A 25,140-nucleotide genomic window follows, 5' to 3' on the forward strand; every position below is an offset into this window, starting at 1 on the left:
TCAATCTTTCTACTGCTGTCCAAAAATGCTATGGGCTGAACTCTGCTAATCTTCTATTCGCTGAATTTTGACTCTATGTCGGTGATGATGTCGATGACGACGATGCGACGACAATGGGCTGAAAACGCAGATGCTGAACGCTGCGTTTTCCAGGCTGAAACTATAAACCTTGCGGAAACTGACCGTGTGGCGAGGAACTATTGCGGGAAGGTGAGATCTGCGAGATTCGGGACTTAATCTGCGGGTACTAACTACTGAAACTGAAAACGCTGATGTTCCTTGACTTTTCGTCACGGTAAAGGTGCAAAACGCCGGGGCTAATCTGTAACCAAAAACGCTAGGGCTGAATTTTGGTCCTTCTGTCGCCAGAATTCTGCAAATGCAAAAACGCTAGGCTGATCTGCTGTGTCCGGCCGTCGCCGGGTTGGTCTGCAATGCAAATCGCTGGGGCTGATCTTCAATGGAGAAAACGCCAGGCTGTCCTTGGCTGAAAACACTAAGTCTCCTGCCCGGGGGGTTCTACTGAGAAGTTGCCTGCGGAGCGTGGAGCTCCTGCTACCTCTTCTACCATTTAGTGCTAACTTGGGTTTCCTTATATATTTTCTTAGAAAAATTGCCCTACCTACTTTTGTTGGAAAGTCACTTAAAAATAATAATTGAAAATACCAAAAACAGGGAAAACAGCCTAAATGCACTGGAAAATTCCCCTGACTGAATCTGATGGATTATGAAGGGAATACTGATGATCATGTTGTGTGCAACCAGAGGATATGCATCTACATTAAGTGACTGGGCATGCATGGTCTACGAATAGACTCACAAAAGTGCAAGATCACTTCTAAATCTAGATTGACTGGACTGACTGAACCCTTGTCGTGTTGTAGCTTGTCCACGGACACATAGGGTTGGATGTGTCATGTGACACGGCTCAACCAAAAAAGGAGTAGGATAGGGTTTGGAGCACTATGGCTCACCCTATGTTGCATACAAAATGTGGGCTCAAGCCCTGCTCGGGAGACCAGCCGAATAACCTCAAAAAGCCTCGACACTCTGGCTTAGCTGAAAGGACTGCTCACTGTCTGCACTCACAACCTGTGACGACAAGGATGGAACCCCACTGTAGGCCTTGAGACCTGTATTTGAGTATGGATCAGCCTTGTTTTTATCGTTTGTCCGTGTCGCATTCCTTACGCTGCTTATCACCTGCATGCCTTGCTCGTGACTACCAAGCCCTTGGAGCACCAACCGTATCAAGAAAGCTACAATCATCAGTGTGCCCACACTACCTAATTGGGGGTCCCATGCCCTGTTTCGCATCTTCCGAAGTGGATCACTCTGATTGTTCATGCGTCTTCCTACCCCAGACAGTCTACTCGCTGTTCTCTGTCTAGTCTCATTCTGGTTCAGCATAATCTGCAGTTTGGCTGTGCCCGCCAGCTGATATATACCAGTCCGTGTGAGTACCAGGCCCCTCGATTCGTGTTTATGTTGCTCATCTCCTGTTCGTCCAACATGTTTTTCCCTATGGGGAATCCATCGGCCATCTATGGCCTGCATTCGAGTCATTACCTTCTGATCCATTAAGAGCAATACTGGTCCTTTTACCTCCCGTCTATCAAGACGGGCAAACCCGGCTGAGTGCATTCCCTCCTGCTATTATCTCTGCACCTCCACGCATGCATGCTTTTCCATAATCGAACGCATCCCAGTATTGGGCACCTTCTCCGGGGTCCCATATGAAGTCACTGTGCGCATTCACCTTCCCTATCAATTGAGTTCGAGGGTCAGTCATGATGACGACGACCTCTGTTGTCCTTCCCTTCATGCCGGCCAACGGCTTTGCATGTCTTCACCATCAGCGGGCCCTTTTTGGCTCCATTGACTAACCAGTTAGGGGACTCATTAGTCAAGCAATCAGGCTGCCCTGGCTAGCTTCCGTGACTTCGATCGACGCCCATTTCAATCAGCACCACAGTGCCTCTGCTCAGGGTGCAACAAATAGTTTCCCGACCGTCTGCATCCCTAGTCAGGCGGGTCTTCCACTTCGTCCACACACAAAGCATTTGTACTCCCCTCTTCTTTCGCTCGTGCTGCCTCTCGGGCTAGCTTTCCATGCCTTTAGCAAGGTAATCTTCAAGAGCTCTTATGCCATATGTTAATCCCCAGGTGCATACATATCATAAGGAGGCACAATGCACTGAACACGGGCTCAACAATAGCCCAAGAGCGAACTAAGGCCGGGTCTATAGTGGCCGGCGTCACCAATAGATCCGACTCAATACATATCCCACAAGTGAGGAGAGACTCATCTCGACTTGGGGAGCCAACACGGCTCAACCAAAAAAGGAGTAGGATAGGGTTTGGAGCACTACGGCTCACCCTATCTTGCATACAGAATGTGGGCTCAAGCCCCGCTCGGGAGACCAGCTAAATAACCTCAAAAAGCCTCGACACTCTGGCTCAGCTGAAACCAGGTGGAGAGTAAGTAGTCCACAACCCAAGGCGGGTAAAAGCACATTCACAGCCCACTACGGGCATGAACCATAAGCCAAAAGTAATGCAAGGACCTTGTGCCCGATGTCCTGCTAAAACTGTCCGAAGTTGCCCTGTCTACCACACGCAGCCCTTGGCTGAATTGATATTGCCTGCAACAAAGGCTACCCCGCAGGGTGCAGAGCATGTACCATGCGGAATATAGAGGATGCAGCCCCAGCAGGGTCTGCTCCTGCTTCAACCCCTGTAGGAAGATAGAGTCCACACAGCCCCCGGTTGGAATAACCTGCACATCCGTACTCATCTCATCTCATCTCATCTCAAAAGAGAGAGAGAGAGAGAGAGAGAGAGAGAGAGAGAATTGTACCTACCTTTACTTCAGAGCAGAATAGATTCGAGAAGAGCAAGTTCAATCTGTAGAAAGATAGAGTCCATACAGTCCCGGGCTGGAATAACCGTACTCATAGAGAGAGAGAGAGAGAGAGAGAGAGAGAGAGAGAGAGAATTGTACCTGTCTTTACGTCAGAGCAGAATAGATTCGAGAAGAGCAGGTTCAATAAAGCAGAAGAAACTGACGCTTGCCTTTACTTCATTTACTTCAGAGCAGAATAGATTGCGAGAAGAGCAAGTTCAATAAAGGAGAAGAAATTGACGTCGGGTGCAGAGAAAGAGTGACAAAGTAGGAGAAAGAAAAGTCACCAAAGTCGCTATCTCATTTGTGTCTTTTTGCTAGCGTGGCATAGCTCTCCTTTCAACTTTCAAAAAATAGTCTTTGGACTAACTGCCCTAAAAAATAAGCCATTTTGAAAAAAAACATTTGCAAGTATTTTCTTTAGGCTTAAAAGTGTTTTTTTTTTTACAAAACAAGAGAACACCTAGGTAAAGCAAGATAAGATAAGCTTACATTTCAAGTTTGGTCTCATTTGGATCAGTGGAGTGAACATTATGTCCAATTTTCTTTGACTCTAATCTGCCAAGCAAAACAGGTTGTAAAATTTAGCAAATTTATCCAAATTGGGTGGAACTTGGCCGTGAGGGCAGGTACTACCAAGTTTAAATCACAAAGGTGAGAAAAATCACTAGATTAGAGCAGAAGAAAATAATTGTGACCCTTTTTCAAGTTTGAAGTTGTTTGGTTTCAAGTAACTGCTTGAAAACTAGACTTTTCTAAGATCTTGAAGTTTTCAGATTGGTAACTAATCTCTGTTCATAGTTGGTAAATATTTAGAAAAATTGAAACAATGATAATGAAATTGGTTTGTCTATGAGAAAGTGTTCTCAATTTTTGTTGGAGCCAACTAATTAAACTTTTGGATTTGACAGCTAAAAGGATTGCAGTAAGGAGATCTAGGAGATAATTGATCCTACCAAAGTTTGAAATCTTGGGAGCATGATTTGTAAGTGTCTCTAGGGATAGACAAGTAAAACCACCAAGATCTAGTAGATCTTTTTGCACCTTAGATTATGAAGAGTAATAGCAAACCCTGGAATTTTAGGTGAGATTACAAGTAGAGTGTCTATTGAGGAGAGTGTAAATCAAGGTGATCCTTTAGGAACAATCTTTGAGGAAGTACCAGACACCTATTTAGACTCTACATTCGATATGTCTTCTTATTCTACTCAATTGGGAGTTAGAACTTCAGTGTATTATAAGCACATATTGACTTTCTATAAGACAATGCCCATGGGGCTCAGGTTTACTTGGGCCCTAATGAAGAGTATGTTGTTTCCATTGATGATCATGACATCATGTTTGAGGAAGAGGGACAAACAAGCAAGGAAACATATATATGGAAAAATGGTACGCAATATGTAAAAACTGTAAATCCCGAGGTAATAGACAAGTGGGGATTAAAGGATGACATTATAATCCTTGATATGACCACCAAAGAGGCACCACTTGTCTTAGAATTCAAGGAATATGAACAAGTGGATGTAAAACCACTTAAACGGATCAAAATTGACAACCCTCGACTAGGAGTCTATTGTTGGGAGGATGGCAATGCTAAGGGCTTATTGTGGATCTTCCACGCAAAGCCAGGGTATCTAATGCCGCTCAAGATAGTATACATCTTCAAGATCAAAGAGAAGGGATCTGCAGAGCTCCCTCCTTATCCCTTTAGGGATTGTTATAACAAGAACTTTGTAATGATGACCCCCACTGAGGTTGAGCATACCAAATACCAAGGGTATTCAATCTGAGATTGGATTCTAAGCATAGAACAAGAAGGAGCTAAGCCAAGGTACTCTTTTGGAAGTAGAGCCCACCATAAAGGAAAGGAATTTGACTTAAATAAAAGAAAACCGAGTGACACCAAGGCCACTACATGGCTACACGAGTCACTATTTCTTACTGACTGGTTTGAAGGACTTGAACTAGGGCCTACCATATGTAGGACCGGATATGAACCCAATAGAAGAGTCAAACCAACAGATTTTCAAAAATGGATCAAGAAACACAATGGATTTGGGGATCCATATGACCACTTAGCAAGCTTCAAGCAAGTGCTAAGAGCTGAAAGGATGCTTCATTTTCATACACAATTTGAGGGATGTGTAATGACACTGGAAGGAAAAGCTTTGATTTGGTTCCAAAATACTTCTCCTAGAACTATTACAGATTTGACCGCATTGGCAAAAAGATTTGTAGCAGCTTGTTCCAAAAACAGGAATCAAGAAATTCATTCTTCTCAAAGGACTGTTAAGTAGAGACTTACACACCATGCTTTATAGAAAAAAACATACAACGTTAGAGGCTTGTATTTTTTATGCAATCAATTTAGGAGACAATTGAGACATTTATAGTGAAGAAACCACTATTAAAGACTCTCAAAGTGAAAAATCTGTCAACTATACCGACTCAAGTAGGAGCAATATGTTTTGCTCCTTGTGGTCTCTTGTTTCTCATTTTGTTTTTGATATGATGATTAGCATCAGCTTCCCAATTGCTATCTTCAGTTTTTGAAACAGTCTCATTGTCATTATCGCTGGTTTTTCATACAGTGTGATGTTCTTACTACTGCCTGCTACTGGCTTTTGTGTTCTTGTGATGCTTTCGAGATTCATGATGCCGACTTCTTCTTTGAGTTTGTTCCTTTTGGCGGAGTCTGGAATGACTTGAATGCTGAGAATCCTTTGATTCCTCTGCAGTGTCCAACTTTGGACCATCCGTGTCATTCATAGGCTCCTTTTCTGTTTTAAAGCCTTGTTTCTGGAATTGAACTCAACGGATCATCCATGAATCGTGTTGTCTTCCTTCCATGTACAACTCTTCTTACATGCATGTCTGACTTTCAAAACACCCATGGAAGATTGAACTTAGTTTTGTCGATGAGCAACTTAGCTCAAACCATCGTGATCGCCAAAATGGAATGAGCTGATTAGCTATTCCAGGTTTGGTGTTTCAGTTAGTCAGGTTAGAATCAGACAAGTGATTGACTTTGAACTCAGTGAATCAGTTTCCTCCATGAATCGTGTTGTCTTCCTGCCCTGTGCAACTCTTCTTACTGGCATGTTTGTTTTTCAAAACATCAATGGAAGATTGAAGCCAATTTTGTCGATGAGCAACTTAGCTCGAACCACCATGATTGCCAAAATGGAATGAGCTTATCAACTATTCTAGGTTTGGTGTTTTAGTTAGTCAGATCAAAACCAGACAAGTGACTGGAAATGGAAACCAGCAATTAAAGTACTAGAACTGAGGGCTAGAAATGGATAGTAAAAATAATGACTAGAAATAGACACTGGCACTAGTACTGATGTATTGATCATTCAGAGAGTACAAAAGTGTTCAGACATATATACTGATGGTACAAGATAGTTAAGAGAGTACAAAGTCTTTGTCTCAGCTCAATCGGTAATACAATGAGTTATACAATAGGTTAATCAACCCTCTCAATTGTTTGTAATGGGTCCTATTTATAAGTGTCGAGACTGAATCTCTAATAGTTAGCACTGTTACAGTTACCACAATAACTATCTGATAATTTTGGTGATTGTCATTTTGCTTGAATGTTATACCTGATAGGTGATTCCTACATGTGACAATTCAACCTTCTACATTCTTGCTCTCTTTTAGTTCACGCATTTTCCCTTTGAAGAGATAATATTTGCAATAATCTTAGTTGAATCTTGATTCAACTCCAACCACTCAAGAACATGCTCTCTTCTTTATTCTTGACCATTTTGTCGTTAGCATATGTCATTTACAGATAGTTGATATTCATGATTTGTTGAGACACCAGTGTTGATGCACTTGACAATAGGATGTGCCTCAATAATTGAAGCACTTGATGAAACAACTTTGTCGTAAATCTTCAAAATTTGACTCATCTTTGTAATTTTCAACAAAAGGTGTACGTCATGGTACCTGTCAAGGCTAGGGACTTGCTACGCGCCATGTGTGAGCCACAAAGGCTCCTAGCACACAGTCATACAACAGACAAGCTCACAAGGGAGAATGGTGTGTCACTCACCTTCCTGCGTAGTTGCGAATGAAGGATTCCCGCGCCGCGAAGAAGAGGGAGACGCCGCTACACCGCGCTCAACCGCCTCGCCGCCGTCGTGCCGCCGCAACGCTCGATCACACACACACTCTCTCTCTCACACGTACACACACACACACACACACAAGGAGATGGTGAAGGAGAAGGTGGAGATGGAGCAAGAGCAGCTTCTATTGCACAATGAGAGAATGAGTAAAAATTAGGTTTAGTGGCTTTTATATGAGCTCACCCCATTCACACTTGGGCGCCCATACTTAGTCAACTAACTCCTTGAATATTCCAGTTAGAGTGCGCCTGTCATCGGCGATCACCCTTACCCTGTTCCTATTGGTCCGACAAGCCCGGTACCTGACTCTAAACAATACAACGTTTATAGATCATAGGGTGTCCGTGTGCCGTGAGGGTTAACCTGCCCCCCTTCTTGATGTAGATTCCGTCCTCGGAAGCTATCCATTTGAAGCTCGTTCGTCGAGATGGAAGAGTAGTTGACATGGATGTGCGTAGCCTTCTTCAATCACTGCAAAATCAAACAACATTGCCACAGTAATTGCATTCTCATATACAATTAAAAATCATATGCAATAGACAGACAAAGTGATTGGTAACATAATTTTAGACAATTTTTCAGCAATAAACATTAAATTGCAATATAATCAAATGCATAAACAGATGTAAAGGTAAAAAATTAAACAAGTCCGGGATCGCTAATTTAACGGTCAAAAGGCACTAGAGCTCGACTATTAATACCATGGGTAACTTCTCAATTTTTTCTGGTCAATTAAGTTGTTTAATCGCGAGAGCCAAGTATTTGATGTTCGAGGGCTGACTAGAGGCTATACCTAGAAGACCTTGTAGTTAAGCTACGATAAAAGGAATTTCTCATGAAATCATCACCTGACTGATTACCTTTTCTTTGACCCCCCAAAGTCTTTTCACATTGATTCAATTTTGATGTGTGTGCTTATTTTGTATGCCTTGGGTTTTTTGCTTTTCAAGGAAAAGCGCCCACACTGAGAACCTCTAGGGCTCTAGTACCATAGGCGATACATGTGAGTGAAGTACCAATTTAAGCAGGGATTTCTCTTCCAGCTTAAAATTTTACATTGTGGCACTTTGATTTTTTGTTTGTTCATTTTCAGCATTTTAATTTTGTAACTTTGGGGGGTCATATAACACTGTTACCCTCCCCAGGCTCATCACATTAGTAAACTCCCTTTATAATACTTAAGCTAAAGGTCAATAGGGTTAAGCCCACTAGAAAGCCCTAGTACATTTCACACAATGCTGTCTAAATCGGATTAAGAACCTAAGTAACCATTGTTTATTAGGAAGGCATTCCACATGGTATTAAGAGAAGATTTCTAATACCTAGCTTGGTCAAACTAGCTTAGTCGGACTGCTTGATTTTTAAACCTAGACAAGTGATTATGACAAAACATTACATTGAATTAAATGTTTGATACTAAGCAAATGCGCTGAATATTATGCTACCAATCACAATCAAAGCAGACAAACATGGATGCAAAAAGATAAGGGCAATGCTAATGGACATAAAACACCTGTTTGTGTTGATGGTCGCGCTTGATTTGAAGTGTGAACGAGAGAAAGGTTCCATGAAGGTCCAAATCCTATCAATAGCAACACGCTCCTGTACACACTAGGAAACAAAAGGAATACCTCCAGAAGGCACATTAGTGGGAAAAGGTACCAACACTTATTGAACACAACAAAAAACATAAGGAACCCTCACCTAATTATTTGCACTCTCCCTAAAGAGTCAAGGGAATGGGATATTGTAGAGGTTGGGGGGAAACCCTAAAGCTAAACCCCTATCCTCGTCGTCGAGATAAACAAAGTCATCATCCATGAGACCATATGTGCCATCCGTGTAGTCATGTAAATTTTCTTCTTCATCATAGGTGCCCATGTTTACTAAAAAGGTCACTAGACGCCTATAGTCATCTTGGTCAAAAGGGTAGGCTTGTGCAATGGGAGAAACGCTCTCTACTAAGTATGGATCAGACGTGGTCAAGAGACGTATCAGCCATTCTAACTCCTCAAAATTCCTCTCACATGCTAGCGTACCTATCAAATCCCATTCACATGCAAGCACTGGAAAGACCATGTGAAATATTTGTGAAAAGTAACGAGGGTACCTCTCACCCAAGGCAGGAGTGGATGACTCTAGCGTACTAGCCATATCTGTACACGCAAATAGATGATGGTTAGAGTGTAAATATTACAAGGGTCGTGTTTTTGTGCATAATTTGTTTTTATGATTTGTGTGATGGCTCTTGCTCTTTTACTTTTTTATCTTGTTTTTGTGAGTATAAGGCTTTATATATACATTCCCTAAGATCGGAGATTAAGAGGTCAGGGAGAAAGGTTGAGAGGGAAGCAAGTGAATGATGGATGTCCACAAACACTCCCCCCTTCCTTGGGTAGATCATACCGTTTGAAATGAGCTTGTCACCCTTTGAAACCAATTGTTCCAATTGGTAATAGGTGAGGATTTTTTCCAGTAGTTTTCTATTACCCTAGGTGCCTCGTCAAGTTGCAAGGGTGGTAAGGTACTCTCCCAGGATCGAACTTGAAGTGGTTTATCAGGTGATTCTTGAACACTGGGAGGTGTGGATTTTTTTGTAGCTTCATTGAGGTCCATTACTATGGATGGAGGCCGTGTAGAAGCTTTTACTTCTATGGATGTATTACATGAGGAGCTAGAAGCTTCATGGAACTCCCCCCTTCCTGAGCTAGGTGGAATAAATTGGGTTTGCCTTGGAGCCCAAACTAGCTCTGGACTAGGTGTGTAGCATTCTGTGATCTTTCCCTTTCCACGGTCTGCCATTGGCTTTAGCGTTACACTGTTTGACTCATATGGGTTTGTTGTCGATAGGGAAGGACACATTTTACGTTTAGGTACCCAAATTTGCTCATTTCCATCATAGTATCCTTGGGATTTTAATAGTCGTTTAGGAATCCAGCGCCACGTTTTCTTACATTTCTTGGAGCGAGTGGGACGTTTCTTACAAGGCTTCCATTTTTTAGCATCAGCCATGGTTACTAAAGAAGCTTTAGGGACCCACTTGTATGCTTGCTTTGTTATATTAGGATGGTTCTTGTGTGTCTCAAGCTTTCTTTCAACTACATCAGTTGAAGATCTAGAGAGTTGGGCTATGGGGACGTATGGTTCAACCTCATGGACATGCAATGTCTTGGGTTTTATTTCCTTAGGCAATATCTCAAGGACTATGGCTTGAGTGGTAGGGATAAGAGTTGATTTTTGCGTTGTGACACCCCCAGTCCCCCAATCAATAGTGCATTTGGTGGCTATCATCCACGTGCGTCCTAGGTTTATATTACCCTCCATAGTTCCAGTAGGCATGACCAAAAAGTCTTGAGCTACAATTCCATTGTCATAGCTGACAGAAGTGTGCCAGATTCCAAAAACCGTAGTTTTTTTCTTGTTGACACCCTTGACTTGGATAATACTCTCAGATAGAGGTGGCTTCCCTAACTGACACCACACTCCATAGGATAGCAGATTATATTTAGCACCCGTGTCCAATAAGGCGTTATATAGCACTTTTCCATAGGCACTATTTAACTCAATAGGGTATCGTAGAGGTGTGTCAGAGTCCAACCAATCCTCTTCGATTTCCACGTGGAATGCATTTGTGACTCCAAGGTTAGCCTCTCGTTTTTGTCTTATACGTTGTTGTCGCTCCTTAGCCTCAGCTTGAGCTTGTATCTTCTTTAACTCGGTTTGTGCTTTGGCGGCCTTCTTTTGATGAATGGCCCGTAGTTCTTCTTGGCTTAAAGGATCATAATATCTTTTGAATTTACTCCCATTGAGGAACCCAATGGTTTGAACTCCATCAAGAGTTTCCACACGAAGGGTACCTTGTGGGGTAATTTCACATACTCTATATGGTCCTTTACCAGCATATTTCAACTTTTTCTTCTCTTTACGTACTCCATACATAAGGACTTTATCACCAACTTTGATGTCCTTGTCCTTCACATGGCGATCAAACCACTTCTTTCTCCTATCCTTTTCCACAAGAGCATTTTGCACAGCCAACTGTCTCTCTTCGTCTAGTTTTTCTAAGATATACAAACGCTTGGTTAAGGGGTTACCATTCCATCCTTCTTGCGAAGCTACCCTAAGACTAGGAATGACAAACTCCCAAGGCATAACCGCTTCTTGGCCGTATACCATTTTGAATGGCGTACAATTAATAGCCACTTTATAAGCAGTACGATAAGCCCATAGAACAGATTTCAACTTCAAATCCCAATCAGTGCGATGAGCTTCTACCGTCTTGGTTAAAATAGAGATTAGAGTCTTGTTGGTGCTCTCGGCTTGTCCATTAGCTTGCGGGTAATAAGGTGTAGACTTATGGTGGGATATCATAAAGGTCGTGGTAAGCTCTCTTATTACCTCATTTATAAAATGGGTACCATTATCACTAACAATTTCAAAAGGGCAACCAAATCTTGTGATAATGTTCTCAAAAAGAAACTTAGCTGTTGTCCTCGCGTCAGCTTTTTGTGAAGCCTTAGCTTCAGCCCACTTTGTTACATAGTCCGTAGCAACTAGAATATATCGAGATTGAGTGTTGCGAGCTGCGGGACTAATTGGACCTACAAAGTCTAAGCCCCATTTTTCAAATGGTTGGGTTACTTTAATAGGATGTAAGGGCATTTCTGTCTTTGCGCTTTGTGGTCTTGTAACGTTGGCACTCATCACATCCTTTTGTAAAAAGTGATGCATCCTTAAATAAAGTTGGCCACCAATAGCCTGATTGCAGCACCTTTCTAGCAGTCAGGTCTCCTGAAAAATGTCCTCCTGCTATGCCCATATGTGCTTCTTGCAAGATATACAAATATTCATCCTCGCGGGCACAACGCCTAAGAATATCGTCCTTGCCTAATCTATACAGAGTTCCGACAATCAAACAATAGGGTTCACATTCTTTTACTAGCCTTCGAGCGATATCCTTACGAAGTTCCTTGGGTGGAAAACCATTAACTAAAAAGTTAACAATGTTCTCACTCCATTCAGGCATAGTCTCAACTATGAATAGGGAAGTATCGGGTAATTCATCATCAACTCCTGTAGGGGCTTCACCATTGGGTATGCGAGACAAATGATCAGCCATGACGTGCCTTTTACCGGGTCTCACTACAATCGTGAAATCAAACTCCAGAAGAATTAACAACCATCATGTGATTCTTCCTGTGGAGCATGGCTTGTTTACCAGATACAACAATGCTTGATGATCCACATAAAATACAAACTTGTTTGCTAGAAGGTAGTAGCGAAATTTCTTTACTGCATAAACCATTGCTAAACCTTCTCGCTCTGTAGTGGTGTAGTTCCTTTCAGCATCGTTCAATTGACGGCTTGCAAAGCTAATGGGATAGTCCAATTTATGTTCTCCTGGTTGAGTGAGAACACACCCAATAGCAAAGTTTGATGCATCAATATGCACATGGAAAATGACATCCCAGTTAGGTGTCCTTAAAATCAGAGCACTTGTTAGTGTTTTCTCAATTGTTCATAGGCCTGGTCATACTCTTCAGTCCATTTAAATTCAATGAGAAGCTTGTACAAAGGACGTGCTATCTCAGCGAAAAATAAAATAAACCATCGATAATAACCCACGTGTCCCATGAACCTTTGAACTCCCTTGTAATTGGTTGGTGGTGGTAACTCTAGAATCACTTTAATTTTGCTCTCATCGATTGAGATACCATTCTTAGATACTATATGCCCTAAAATAACTCCATGCTTGACCCAAAATTGGCATTTGAACGGGTTCAATGAGATACGATATAACCTACACTTTTCAAACACCTTCCGCAAACATGATAGATGTTCTTTCCAAGAAGAGTAAACACAAAGGTCGTCTAAGAAAGCTTCACAAAACTCTCTCAAATATTCTTTAAAAGCAGTGTTTATTAATCGTTGGAATGTAGCAGGGGCATTTGTTAAGCCAAAAGCCATCACACGAAATGCAAACACGCCAAATTATGTGATGAAAGCAGTTTTAGCTTGGTCCTCTAGCGCTATCGTGATTTGGTTGTAGCCTGAGTACCCATCTCGAAAGCTATAAGCTTCCTTGCCTGCAACTCTTTCGAGTACATGTTCGGAATATGGTAGGGGGTAATGGTCTCTTCTAGTAGCTGCACTAAATTTTTTGAGGTCCATGCACACTCTGAGTTTCCCATTCTTTTTTGGCACGATAACTATTGGAGACACCCATTCAGAGTGTTCAATAGGATATATGAACCCACATTTGATAAGCTTTTCTAGTTCTTCTTGAATGATCTTTGCGTACTTAGGATTCATCGGGTAGGGTCTTTGTTGTACGGGCTTCGCAGTGCTAATCATAGGGATTGTATGTTGGACCACAGAAGGTGGAACACCTTTCATATCATGGTATGTCCAAGCGAATACATCCTTGAATTCTTTGAGAAGCTCTTTGAGGACCGCCTCTTCAACTTCTGTGAGGTCTTGGGCAATAAAAACAGGTTTTGATTCTTCATCGGGGTCGGCTAATTCTATTTCTTTAACTATTGCCGGACCATCATAGATTCCATTATTCCCATCGATAGGTATTCTTTGGGCTTTTGTGTACACAACCTTTGCTTCCCCTGTGGTGTAAGATTTGAAATGTTCTGGTGTAGGATGCAAGTCTGTGGATTCTGGTTGTGCTTTGGTCTGTGCTTCCATTTCTGCTTTCTTGTGTTGTCGAGCTAACTCTTGGTTTTGACGCCTCCTTGCAGTGCGGCTCAACTTTGGCTTGTCTATGATCTCTAATTGGGCTATGTCATGGGGTCGTGGTCTACACCACATAACCTTTTGGAGATATTCACCCCAATCGTCTACCAATTTTCGATGAGCATCACATGCTCCTATATAACTGAGCCATTCTGCTGAGGATCTCTTCTTTTTTATCCTAGCACGTACATTGGCTCGATATCGACGCCTCTTAAAGTTTTTATTTTTCTTATTTGAGATCTGCTTTTGATTTGCATTTAGATCTGGCTCACTAAAGGAGTCCTCGTTGGTGTCCTCTTCACTCTCGGAGGAGCTATCATCGGTTGATGTGCTCGGTCCTTTTGAATGTTTTGACTCTGAACTTGCTCCACTCTCTAATTCATGAGATCCAGAATCCGTTTCACTCTGGGAGTCCGTGTGTGAGTTGTGTTGGTCAAAGTCTTCTATTGAGCTATCGGTGTCACTGTCAGATTGGTCTACAACTGCCTTGCCCTTAGAAGATGCATGTATGGCACTTATCATGTTCAGAGGTGCAATTTGTGGTACCTCTTCCCCCTCTGGTGTGACCCAAGTGGTTCCTCTATTTCCCCAGGTATCTATGGTTACAGCTAGGTGTACCCAGTCTACGTTGTCTGATTCCGTCATACCCGGTAACACATCCATGTAAGGAGAATCTTGGCCAATGTCTGTATCCTTCTTACAAGTGTAACAATATTGTAGTGGGGCCAAGTGAACTGTGGTGTCAGAGCGATGATCAATAATGGTTTTACTCCCTAAGGGGTGTACCTTACCAGTCACCAAATCCACTCTAAGGACAGAGTCTTGGAATTACAAATAGACATGATTTTTAGACCAATCATGAACCATTTGTGCTTCCCTCATGAATGGTCGTCCTAAAATCATTTCATATGACATAAGGTGTTTAGAGAAATCCATTACAATGAACGTATGTCGTACCTTGTGTCCTAGAACTTTGATCTTAAGATCCTTGAGCATCCCCATAGGTTTGGCTATGGTACCATTTGCCATCTTTACCACAATGTTAGTAACACTGAGGCGGGGTTTTCCCATGGATTCCCAACAATCTTTTGTAACGATGCTAACTCCCGCACCACCATCAAGAATTCCCTTTATAGTTAATCCCTTGGTAGTGATGGGTAGGGTCGCATTAGACTCATCGCCTTCAAAATACTGCCCTAATTCGTTAATGGGTACCTCGATCACAGACTCGTGTCCATCTAAGTCAAGTGATTGCACATGATTTTCCTCATCAATCATAATCGAGTCAGGCCTATTTGGTTGCGCAAACTGCGGTAATCCCGTTCGTAGCTCTCCGTTAAGGAATGCTCGAAGTGCAGGAATAACTCAGGATCTCCATACAGCTTTGCTATGATCGTGGTTCGGACCTCAGAAGACATGAAGTCCACTAGTTTGGCAACATTCATTGGCATTTTGCAGGGTGTAGGTCCTTGACTAGGAACTGGTGAGGATGGAATCTCATATTCCTCAATGGGATCAGGTATTCCTTCGTTAAACATCCTTTCCAACAAGAAAGGTGTATGCTCACTTTCTGATGTCCCGTCCTCACTCCCTTCTTGGATGATACTAGATATGGCTAACGGTCTATGGTTCATGTGGGGTGGATGAACTTGCGTGGGAAACACTGTGTCATGAATTTTGACATGCATGGGTTCTGGTTCTAGTTTCCTTTGAGTCTCCTCCACTAAACCTCTTAGATGTTTCACCTGCTCAATCTCGTCTACTGGGTTTGGGTACGTCCCAATCTTCTTTTTACAATTCTTCCCTTTTTGCCCCTGCGGTTTATCTTGGGGGTCTTGGATTGGATTTGGAAACACTTGTGGTGTTTTCAGGGGCTCTTTATGGTTTTCTCTTATTCGGTTTTCATTTGGTTCCATGTTACGGTTTTCTTTGTCGGTCTTTCCCTTTGTGGTATTGGTTCTAGTCTCCATTGTCTCGATTGAATCTGAATCATCCTCGAGGTCATTCATATACACGGGGTCATCTCCTGTTCCTATGTTTGTTTTGGAACTTGGCTTTGAATTTCCCGTATTCTGCGACCTCTTCCTTCATGTCTTCTTTTTCTTTGCTTGGATAACTGACGCGGTATCTCTCTCTTCGAGGATATGGCCTGGCCCTTGAAGCATGGACCGTGTAATCGCATAAGCGGGTGCGACGGGTGGTATTGGCGATGTCACACTAGCAATTTCGACCAAATTTAGGGGTGTGATTTTAGGCGCATTTGGGTTATAGGGGCATTGGGCAATCAAGTGATCTATGCCACAACGATTACATGTGAGTATTGGCATTGCAGACGTGCTCCCTTGATTCATTTGCATCTGTGCAGCATTCTTTTGCAGCCTAATAGGGCACTCTGCTGCCCGATGTGGTCCACCACACTCGTAGCATTGAAGAGGTGGCCTCCTAGCCTAGGTGTTGATATTTTGACCTCTGGATGCGAGAGCAGCAGCTTGATAAACCGGCTTGACTTGCCCCCAACAATCTTCCATGTAGTATATAGGACACTCTTCCAATATATCAAGTCCGTAGGCAATACTAGTGTCTATTTCCTCCTCACAGCCATCTGCATAAGCATTAGATGGCTCGCAACCCACTTGGTTCATAGGGGCGACTCTTGGATGCGGGGGCTGCGGTCCTAGCACAGGAGGTGGTAGCGGTGTAGCTTGTACAACATTTTGAGATCTAGGGACCATGTGTTGCGGTAGTTGCTCAACAGGTGGAGTAGGCATCAATACAGGAGCTCGAGGTGCATCCGTCCAGGCTACAGGTGGTCTATTTGCCATCATACGTTTGATCATTAAACAATCCTTAGCTTGGTGACCATACCTACCACATGCATTGCAAGTTCCATTAAATTTTACTCTAAATGTAGGGCACTCACTAGTGCTATGTGGACCTAAGCAAATGGAACACCATTGTTGCTCCCTTCTTGGATACATGTGACTATTTTGAGGGGGTCGATTATCCTTAAGAGACTCTTGGATTGCCTTGGTGAGGTCTGTCAAGAATGTCTCAAATACCTTTGGCTCATTGGCAATGGGCTTTGCAGTCATGGGTTCATACTCAATGGCTTGTGAGCTTGTGGATCTCGTGTCAGTAGACACCCTCATGCCTGCTATCATCAAGTTGTCCTCTAATTGGATTGCATTGGCAGAGACATCTTCCCAGGTTGTGATACCTCTAATCACTAGTCCATTATAGATTCCTTCATTCCTCAACCCTCGAATGAATCGATCAAGCAGTTGGTTATTGTTGAAGCGCTCATTTACAGGGCAGCGAGAGTTTAAGTGCTTTAGACGACTAATGAAGTCCCTTACTAACTCTCCTTCCTTACGTTCGGCCTTCTGTAGCTGAGATGCTACACCCCAAAGCACACCTTCTCGTATGTACTCCTTTAGAAACAACCTTCGAAGGGTAGGGTAGATTGTTTTCTCGTCCACCCTTAGGGTTCTATACCAATCTCCAGCCTTCCCACTTAATGTCAAGCTTAAGGCATTGCACTTATGTAGTTCGTTGCGTTCCCCTAAGGAATCACATACTTGTTCAAACACTTCAATGTGTTTTCTAGCATCTTCGTCCCCATTGAATTTTTGCGTGAGTTTGGCAATTTGTACGGCCTTACTTCTAGGCTCTCTATCAGATGCATGACGCATATTTTCCGCAATAGATCGACCTATGGTTTGAGCAAACGCTGCCAAGTCACCTATGTGAGGAGGCAGGGCCGGTGGAGGTACTCTTGGAATCATATGTGGGAGAGGGACGGGTACCGGTCTTGGCATATGTGTGGATGATGCAGGATATGGAACATAACCGGGCATAGGTCCACTCGGATAAGGGCTAGGGAGCGGCACTCGAGGAGCATAAACAAGGGGTACAATTGGAGGTGTGGGGGCCATGTGTGCATAAGGGGCTAGAGGCACATACGGTCGAGGCCCCATATTAGGTACTACGACACTAGGTAGTGGCACTGCGCTAACCGTAGATGTCATGGGTACATTCTCTGTCAGGCCTATCCCTGGAGTGAGCACTGTGTTTTCCTTAATAGAGGGTTGAGCCAAGTTAGGGAAGCTAAAGTTGTCGCTCGGAGGCTCAGATTGCATAGAGACCCCAGGTGAAATGACGTAAGATGGGTCCATGGGACTCATTAGAGGAGTCTCCATTTGTGATAGAGTAGGTTGTTGAGCCTTGCTCGTATCCAGAAATCTCATGGGGCCAGTTGAGAGTATATTTACCCCTCGGTTTTGCCTTTCTGATTGAATAATGCCATGGATAACATTACAGATCATTTTCTGTTGATCTTCGATGCTCGTGGCACTAGAGGTGGATTGTACAATCTCTATCCATCCTACATGGTAGGCGTGGCCAGAGTGTAGATCCGTCAACACCTCAGTGTGGAGGTCGTATGTCCAATGATCATTAATGAACAATCCTTCTAGAGTCGACATGTTAACAGTTTCTTGTGAGGTAGAAGCAATGTTGCTCCCCGTGGTTTTACTTGTCACCAACGGTACTCTAGAGGGAACTTCTGAAGGAGGCAGCTCAACAAGGCCTTCTTGGTAAGAAGTTGGCAGGATATCCACATGGACACTCTTTGGGGGTGTGGGGTCCACGTGCGATGTGAAAGGAGAGTCCACTTCCCCACCCCCTTCGTGTGCTTCATTTGCATCAGGTTCCGAGCGAGTAGCTCTACCTAATGTTTCCATGAAACGGCTAAACATGCTAGTACTAAGCTGTGGAGCTTCGGGAGGTGCATGGCCTTCTCTCTCAATGTTTTGGGTAGGGTATGCTTCCATGATTTCTGAGTCGGAGGAGGAATCACTAGCGGCTATTTTAGGGTCTTGGGTGGTGCTACCTTGTGTCCCCGCTGAGGGTCTAGAGCCTATCGTGGATGGGTAATGGGTGTCCGTATGAACAGAGGCACCCTCAGTATGCTCGTGTTCTAGCACCCGCCCAGAGCGTAAGTGCATGTGATTTTGATACCCTAAGGTGTCAAAAAGCTGCTCTAGGAGGCCTTGTGACTAGTTTTTTGCGTGTTTTTTGTTTGTTTTTTTGCTAGATTTTTTAGAGCGTGTCGTGGAATGGGCCGTGTGATAGCTCGAAATGAGCGTATCGCTAGGAGGGACGCGCTGTGCTTTACAGCCCACCGTTTGGTTCTATTTTGCTCCAGAAAAGCCCGAAATAGTCTTTTCCTAGCTGGGGAACTAGGCTCCAAATAGCAAGTCTAAGGGTGCAAGTGGGAAGAGAAGGGAGGAGAGTGGAGGACTTGCCCCACATGCTCTCATTCCCTCTTGAGGGGGTAGGGTATATATATAAGAGTGAGTCTAGTATATATCATAAGACTGAGGACTGAAGCCTGGGCATGGGCTTGGGCTTGGGGAAATGATCCCGATTCAATATTTTTGATTTTTTCCCGTCCGTTTTTATAACCTCCCCCTCACTCACGTTTTTATTTTTTGATTTTTTTATATTAAAAAAAAATAATTTTTAAAAAAATTTTGCAATTTTTTTTTATTTTTTTAATTATAATTTTTTTTAAATTTTTGGATATTATTTGGTACGCGTTTTGGTGCACGTTGACCTCACCTAACTATTTACTGTCCCACCTACCTACTGACCTGCTAATCAGTGGTTCACCTAATTACTAACCTACTTAATTAACTAACTGTGCGCAAACCAGAAAACACAGAAAATGCAAAAAATTGAAACTTGACAGAACTGTGCAGTGCAAACCAGAAAATGCAGAAAACGCAAGAGATGCTAACTGTGTAAGCTGAAATCTGAGCTTAATAGAACTAGCAAAACAGAGCTTAACAGAACATAGAAAACTTGAATGCAGTCAACAACATTGTGTCTTTCTCTACTGTTTTTGCATAACAACAATAATCAAACTTAAGCCGCGCCTTTCCTACATAAAAAATAGCTTCAATACAATTTACAGGTCGCCATTGGAGCTTCACGCGCAGCAGCTTCCTGGCAACGGCGCCGAAAATGTCAAGGCTAGGGACTTGCTACGCGCCGTGTGCGAGCCACAAAGGCTCCTAGCACACAGTCATACAACAGACAAGCTCACAAGGGAGAATGGTGTGTCACTCACCTTCCTGCGTAGTTGCGAATGAAGGATTGCCGCGCCGCGAAGAAGAGGGAGACGCCGCTACGACGCACTCAACCGCCTCGCCGCCGTCGTGCCGCTGCAACGCTCGATCACACACACACACACTCTCACACACTCTCTCTCTCTCACACGTACACACACACACACAAGGAGATGGTGAAGGAGAAGGTGGAGATGGAGCAAGAGCAGCTTCTATTGCACAATGAGAGAATGAGTAAAAATTAGGTTTAGTGGCTTTTATATGAGCTCACCCCATTCACACTTGGGCGCCCATACTTAGCCAACTAACTCCTTGAATATTCCAGTTAGAGTACCCCTGTCATCGGCGATCACCCTTACCCTGTTCCTATTGGTTCGACAAGCTCGGTACCTGACTCTAAACAATACAACGTTTTTAGATCATAGGGTGTCCGTGTGCCGTGAGGATTAACAGTACCATCTCCCTTCACAAGTGTAATTTCATATAAAACTCGTCCTTCATCACTAGTAAAGTCAAGACTTAGAAAATAGTGGAAACTTTTCTTTTGGGAGCTATTTTTTCCTAAAAGGTAAAAATCACTTATTTAAAAAAATCTAGTGATATATCATATACAAGTTTATTCTTATTCTATTTGTACATAAAATATACAAAATAAAAGAAATGGCGATACTAGACATGTTATTAAATAGAGTATGCAATGTGGATCCACCACTTCTTCGATATACATAAATCAATAAGATCTGAAGAACCTATGGTATGCTAGATCTAGCAATTGTCTACTCTTGACTTGGTAATGGAAGATGTTCTTAGATCTAGCATTTGTCCATTTTGAAGCACCAATCCTTCATTTTTGTTGATAGATACATTGTCAAATCTAGATCCATGAGTTGGATTTATTACATGCTAGATCCACCAAGCGCCCAATCTAAACATAGTACTAGAAAAGTATGGTCTGAGTTCCACCAATTGTCCATTAGAAGAACCACAAATCTACTAGTTTTCCAATTGAAACACATCATTAAGGAGTGTAAGGATGGAAAATCCCGAAAAGAATCTAGAGCAAATAGGGTGATAGAAGTGGTTGATCAAAGATCCACCAAGTGTCCATCTAAACTCGCCAAGGCTTCATCTACCATGAAGCCCCTAAATTTTAGTTTTTCATACCCACGGTTTGGTACAACTTCATTAAGCATATTCCAAATTTAATTTGTGCATTCTGTTCTTCACCACAAAACATTCCTTTGCACAAGAGTGAATGACCTTCTTGAAAACTTCCCACTTGCATTCTAGTGTTGAATCCTTTGGATGATTTGTCTTCCATAACATTTGCTCAACAATATCACCATATATATAGGTGCCCATTTAAAGTCTATGCTCAAAGGTGAGTGTCCCACATGATGGTTGTAGGTTACATGCTAGGGTCTTCCCCTACATTTGAGATTATTACATTAAGTTCTATGATCCAATTTTGGATTTATTTGGCCAAGTGTAAAGCTTATTAGGAAACCCAAGATGGATACCAAAAATACCATAGGGTCAATCACACCATGTCCATTGTGTTTTCTATCTGTAAAGCCATAGTTTCCATTCCATAGAATGAAGATTCCAATGATGTTGCACATATGTAGAAGTGACTTTCCATATTGATATGGCTCTTTCTCTTCACTATAGGTCAGATTATACATGTTTATCTCCTCAAGTCTCGTGGAAACACATGGCATGTCAAATTGATGTATGCCATGTTGCAAAGTTGTTATACATGCATTCATGTCACCAAAGAAAATGACCTCACCTTTGAGTGATTTGGGGGGGGGGGGGGGGGGGGGACTTGAGGACAGGAGGAGGGATAAGGAGAGGGAGAGGGAGGGGGACGAGGCAGAGATGGAGTAGGTGGTGGCCAAGAGGGATGGCACAAGTGGTTGGAGGGGCAACAATAGAAGTGATTTTTTTTTGCTCCAAAGCTTGTTTTGCCAAGATCACTCTCCATCAAACTGACTTATTGCTCAACCAAAGTAGATTGAACAAGTTTGGTTCACCTTCTCTAGGTCTCTCAAAAAAATTAGCTCTCCAGTTTTTGACTACCTAAAATTTGGTTGAACTAAGGAAGGCTCGAAACTGCCCTTGGTATACTTCACTTCTCAAATTTCCCTTATTTTGTCAACTATAGTGGTAGCTAGTGTTAGAGGTTTTTCAAAATCTTTTACATAACACTTGACTGTCAAGGGTCCTATTCACTTTGTAATGAGTTATTGGGCCCAATGAAAAATTTCAAACTAGGCTCACAAGGGGATTTTAGTGAAACCTTTAGCTTTTAGGCTTCCATGGTGGTTCTGATATCGTTCATAGTGGTGCTAGCTATGGTGATAGCTGACACTTGATGCCTTTCTTCCTTTCGTGGTGATCAATAGTTAACTCACTCTTCTACCACTATTCTGGAATGCATAATTCACATTCTAGAATTATTTTCATGCTTTGATCAATGATTCTACATAAATAGCATAGTAGAATAGAAAAAATGGGTTCTTTGGGACTTTTATAGCTTCAAGCCGATAGCATGGATTGGGAGGGCCCATCAAGGTGGTCTTGTGTATATATGATGAGTTCAAAATTCTTTTGCAATTGGTAAGAACCTTAGTAACTAAAAATTAATGCAAAATTTTATAACACTTCTCAGATTTGGTCCCTAAGGGTTGTCAAGCACTTCCATGCATGGGGTCTTCAAACGAACTTTCAAAATAGAGTCTGAAATTGAATTTTTTGTTATGGACCTTCAAGATTGAATTTTTTGTTATTGAGCAATTATACTTACTCCTACTCTTAGTATATGGTGAAAAAAAAAGAGAAAATGTATTTCAAAATGTCAAGCACTTCCATGCATGGGGTCTTCAAACGAACTTAAAATAGAGTTTGAAATTGAATTTTTTTAATGGACCTTCAAGATTGAATTTTCTTGTTATGCTCATCGAATGAGTGATTATACTGACTCCTACTCCTAGTATATGGTGAAAAAAAAAGAGAAAATGTCGTTCAAAAGTAAATAATGAAGACTATAATTTTAATGAGTTGTCCAATTCAAATGCATTTCATGTGGACAAACGCTCACAAAGAACTCAAAATCTCTCTAACATCTACTAAGGTCCTCAGCAAGTTGTCTTGACTCCCTGCTACCTTGAGAGCTTGGATAGACAATGGTACCTAATCCTTCTCGAGTCATAACTAAAGTTAGATAGACCAAAGATACCTAATCATGAAGTCAATACTTGACTCAAGTAGATGCACGCCCTGAGATGAGGTCCTCCAAAATCAACAAAATTGGTATTTAATCTATTCTACACGCTGTACTAATCACTAATGTGTACACAAAATAAAAAAGACAAAGTTATTGTGACACCATGAGCTAATAAAGTGTTACCATATTTATGTGGTAGTGATGTGTGTGAACACACTTAGGACTATCGAGGCATTTTCTTTTGTGCATTGTATATACACCCGTTACTCTAGGGCTATCTTATCTTTCCATTGTACACTTAGTAATACACTCTCTCTATTCTATTGTGTGCTTTGAGATTCTTTGTCTTCTCCAAGCTGTGTGTGTTTCCTTGCAACCTTATTTCCAACAATTGGTATCAGAGCAAGTTGCATCCTCCCGAGCATAGTCGACAACGTTGCCAGCACACACCTACTCACTTTTTTCGATTTGGATGAGCTTTGGTGAGCATCAGCAGGGCAATTATTATCGAGCAAGCTTGTAGAGCTTGGTCTGCTCAAAAATTTCATTCGGGCTCATTTCGGCCTCTGTTTCCACTACATGCAGTACTATACATGCAATTTGTTGGGAATTAAGAGATTAGTTTGTAGCAATTAGCGTGATATACCATAAGAGAGAAATCCCACACACAAGAGAGAGAGAGGAGAGTGTAGAAAAATGAGCATACACGAAATATACGTGGTTCACCCAATGTGGGCTACATCCACGAGAAAGCAACCACTCCTTGGCTTTATTAATCTCCAAGAGAATACAAGCACTCAATTGTGCTAATTACACTTTACACTACATTAGTGTGTGTAGTACAGTATATAGGTGTTTGAGGAGGTCTCTTGAGCCTTGGGTGGCCAACTCTCACATGTGGAAAACCTCCCTTCTTTAGCCACCGTTTTTGACTTCCACTGACAGCCACTGCTTACCAACCAACCCCCTATCACCTACCGGCCAACCACCCACCATTCGTCCGTCCGATCGGCCACCGTCCGACCGACGGTCTGCCATTCGTCTGACCGACCACCATTTGATCGACCCACGCTTTGCGGCCACCTTTCAACCATTGTCTGACCAAGATTCTCCGACAAAAAAGGGAATATTTTGGCGACATGTTCAATGGCTTCTCCTCATAATGGGGGCCTTACAAATGAGCTTTTATTAGAAATAAAAATTACAAGAGTAAATCAGGTTCCATACTTAACACAAATTTTGTCCTTTGTGGAGAATTGTTTCAGTGCAATTTTTTACATAACAGGTCCTTTACAATCTTCTACGGGTTGTGCTATATCGCACATGTTAGTCTTGCTTTGTTTGTCCTCTTTTTGGGCAGTTTTCAAGCAGGTACATGCATTTACCATGGCTGACAATACCACATATATATTCAAGGATTTCGCTATTGAGGATAAACTAGACAGGGACAATTATCCAATGTAGGCTTACATATGCAACATGTTCTTGTGTCAAAGGGTGTTTGGAATATTGTGCAGGGCTTTGATGTACATTTGCCTTCTGTGGATACAAGATCTATTGAGGATGTTCATGTTCTAGTAGCAGGGTTGCTGCTGCTAGAGAGCTGCTAGAGTTGTTTTGCCTACGGCTGAGCAGTCTCGTTGGGATCATTAGGAAAAATATGGACTCTCCTTGGGCCTTTTTGATTAGTGAAGGCTTAAGGGAGAACCAATGAGAAGGCTCTTGGGATATCACCTAGAGGGGGAGGAATGGTAGGGGTGCAGCCTAATTGTCTCCCTCTTCAATGCTTGGTTCTTAGAGAGAGGTGGGAGGTAGGCTGGGGGGGGGGGGGGGGGGGGGGGGGGGTAAATAGGAGGAGAGAGGTGTCATAAAAGAGGGAGGGACCCCCCAAAACAAAACGCGCATGCTTAAAAACCCAAAAAATTGAATTTTTTTTAAAAGTTCCAAAGTTGACTCATTTACCTCCAAAACTGTCCCAAAACATAAACTAAC

General features: G+C 42.4%; 1 long non-coding RNA gene and 1 pseudogene across 1 annotated transcript in view; both read right to left on the reverse strand.

Moving 5' to 3' along the window:
- The window catches only part of LOC147436164 (uncharacterized), a 30,776-nt gene extending 27,591 nt beyond the window's left edge, over window positions 1-3,185 (reverse strand). The window contains exon 1 of the long non-coding RNA XR_015185160.1: window positions 3,005-3,185. This is a non-coding gene — a long non-coding RNA (uncharacterized LOC147436164). The remainder of the gene's footprint in view (window positions 1-3,004) is intronic.
- On the reverse strand, window positions 819-2,063 carry LOC147436170 (uncharacterized; annotated as a pseudogene).
- Window positions 3,186-25,140: the final 21,955 nt, after the last annotated feature.

The sequence above is a fragment of the Adiantum capillus-veneris genome, chromosome 18 (assembly GCF_014529385.1).
Source record: "Adiantum capillus-veneris isolate H3 chromosome 18, ASM1452938v2, whole genome shotgun sequence".
NCBI lineage: Eukaryota > Viridiplantae > Streptophyta > Polypodiopsida > Polypodiales > Pteridaceae > Adiantum > Adiantum capillus-veneris.